At 34.4% G+C, this 3,222-nt stretch overlaps 1 pseudogene; it reads left to right on the top strand.

The window, feature by feature from the left end:
* Window positions 1-2,776: 2,776 nt before the first annotated feature.
* Window positions 2,777-2,902, top strand: LOC145277172 (U2 spliceosomal RNA; annotated as a pseudogene).
* Window positions 2,903-3,222: the final 320 nt, after the last annotated feature.

The raw sequence follows: 3,222 nt of genomic DNA, 5'->3' as shown, positions 1-3,222 counted from the left end.
GATGTTTATTATAATTAGCTTACACTTTCATCCAAGACAGCGTTACATAACCATGCAAGTTTAACATAAATCCACAACCTTTAATTTTTACGATACATTTTCGCTATAAATTTTCGCGAGGACAGATTTTCATAAATCCTCTACAAATTTCATTCCATGATGTGTAGCAATCGGTAATATCTTATAAAGCCCAATATACACTCGAGGAAAAATTGTTGATAGGCGTATAAGGCGGGCATTAATACAAAATCTCGAACATTGGAGACAATTAATTTATTTTATTGCGGACTATTATCCTCATCTTTCTTAGTTGTTCTTTCACGTTTCGCGAATAGTCCGCAGCAAAATAAATTAATAAGTAATACTCATCTCAATAATTAATTCCAATTAAACAATATATATTGGATACGATCCTTTAAACAGGGAGTATTTTCGTTATATATGATGACGGCGTTACAAGAACAAAGTAGTAGTGGACTTTTATCGATTATATTGTAATCAGCTTACAAACATCCACGTGGTGTTTTATTTCTAGGACAAGTAGTTTTTAGGAAAACCATTAGAAGTTCCGTTCAGTTCCAAAAAACACAGAAAATTGATGTTTGCTGTAAAGTTTTACATAAAGAGTAGATATTAGTACTAGGTCGAGAATCTACTATGAATATTACCACAGCAACCACTCTTTGTAAGGTATGGTGTTAGGTTGTAAAGACGGCTTTTCATCATATTTAAAGTCGCTTTTGTGTACTGTCACTGCAGAAAAGATTGCTCGGAGTGGCACCGCATCAGCCGTGGCAACTGCACTCCATCATAAGGCTTAGCTAACACTTCTTCAAGTACTAAGCAGTTCTCTATATACTAAAACGATATAAAGAATCAAACCATTTTTTTACTATATATTCTACCGAAGGCTGGGCTATGAATTTCTCATATATGGGATTTGTTTACGCTACCAATTGTAAATGATGAAACTACTGTTGATTAGATTTAAAACGGGTGAACCGAGCGCGGAAGCGCGTGTGCAAATAGATGCGTAATGACATTACCAATAAAGAAAACACTATAAAAAAAAAGATGAAAGAGCACGTCAGAGAAAACGATCACGTAAGAGGCGTCACAGCCATAACGCAGTGAGAGAATTAGGAAATAAACGTCGTTGTTACGAGAAAAAAATAACGAAGTTGAAATTATTTCCTATTCTTAGTTTCCTTTTCGACTGGAACTACAACGATTTGCTTTCCTATGCCATATTACAACTATATAACCGGTTTATTAGTGCGTAATTTATTGTACTAACCACCCACCTTGATATATCTGGTAGATTTTTTATGAAATTTTATTATTTACCAGTTGATAATATTTCTAAGATTAGCCTTGTGATAATCCATTGTACATACATTACAGATACTTCAAAAGTGCTTAATACGTAGGTAGAGCTAGTTAGTAATTGCCCATATATTATAAATGCATGCTCATTGGCTGATAGGAAGAGGCGCGGTGGATACTAGAAGCTGATTGGCTAACTAAAATCCTCAACAGAAGAAGACCATATAAAAACAATAAACAACCACAGAATTCGCGCATAAGCCTGACGAATCCTAGAGTGGATGTAACGCCGAATATTCAGTGTAGCTTAATCGCCATATATATTTTATAAATTACTATATATATATATATATATATATATATATATATATATATATATATTCTGTGGCAATATACTTTATTTATATATAATATATATCAAATCTTATTTATAAGCTCAATGTAATTACAGAGCTATATAATGAATGACAAACATCTATGTTCCAAAGTTCATGATGATGACATTTATTCCTTAAATTTCGTTAACATGTATAATTCAAGTATCTGTTTCGTAGCAGAAAATAAATCACTAAATTATAATTTTAATCAGTGAGTCAATTTTGCCCTTAATTATTTTTTCAATCAGTGAAATTATTTTGCCCTTAACTCATCTGATTGAAATAATAATTAAATGATTTCCCGGGTTTAGCACTTGGTAATTTATGCAAAGTTTTTTTTTTTTGTAAATAAACAAATGAATTACTGTATAAAACATTGTTAGATATCATTGCCAACGGTTCTTATCCATCTGACGATAATCCTAACAGTAAAAATTAATGATGCACCGCTAAATGTTTTGGGTTCGATTCTAGCTGGTTGATAGCACCCGTCATTTTTAGTAGCGTGCAAGCGACTCTATAGATAATTCCGTCGGTCGGTCGGTCGGTTGGTCGGTCTGTCCGTAACACTTTTGTGCTTGACCTTTTTTGTTAAGATTAAAGGTCAGTTGTTAATAGGTGTTGTTCTTAGCTTTTTAAGTTTTTCTTGGCCTTTTGGCCAAGATCAAAGTGTAGTATTTGTTCCGGCAGATACTGCAAGCAAAGACCACATGTGGGGTTGCCCCCACATACAAGACCATTGCTCTTGTAGCAATCAATTATTGGTCAATGAAGGGGCAACCCTTCATACCAATTGTCACTATTTAGCTCCCCTACTCCCCGCGGAGCTGCTCCCCAATGCCCCTGCACTCTCCACATTAAATAACGGCCTTGTGCCTAATTTGCTCAGTGGGGAAGCAAATAAATACCAACCCCACATATAAGACCTTGGTCAATGTAGGGGCAACCCTTCCTCCGAATTGTCACTATCCAGTTCCCCTACTCACCGGGGAGTTGGTCACCATTTCCCCTTCAATTCTCACATTAAAAATCGGCCTTGTGCTTAATTTGCTCGGTGGGTGAGCAAATAAATACTCTTTTCTTGGCCTTTTGGCCAAGACCAAAGTGTAGTATCTGTTCTTACTACTTGCTGTTCTATTTGTGATGTAAAGTGGTGGATCACTTTTCTGTATTTATTTAATTTTTAATGATAACCCTCTTTACAAACAACCAGTCTAAAAGATATTCAAGTCATTCTCCAGATCGTTCAAGTGGTTTCTGAAGAATTCTAGTTATTTTTAAAGCAATCAAGACATTCTTAAAGTCATTCAATTCATCCTTAAGTTAATTAAAGTCATTTATTTTTTATTTTTTAAGTCATTTCAGTCCCTTTTTCGGTCAATTTAGTTTATCTTTAAGAATTTCATGTCAATTCTACATTCACGGATTTATTCATTACACGAGAGCATGCGACTAATGGCTATCGGCCTTGTTTTTAAAGTCCTTTTGAAATCACTGCTATATATTAGACACAATATGA

This window comes from Euprymna scolopes, chromosome 5 (assembly GCF_053919585.1).
Source record: "Euprymna scolopes isolate OS-2025 chromosome 5, ASM5391958v1, whole genome shotgun sequence".
Classification (NCBI taxonomy): domain Eukaryota; kingdom Metazoa; phylum Mollusca; class Cephalopoda; order Sepiida; family Sepiolidae; genus Euprymna; species Euprymna scolopes.
This window is presented reverse-complemented; position numbering and strand designations above follow the sequence as displayed.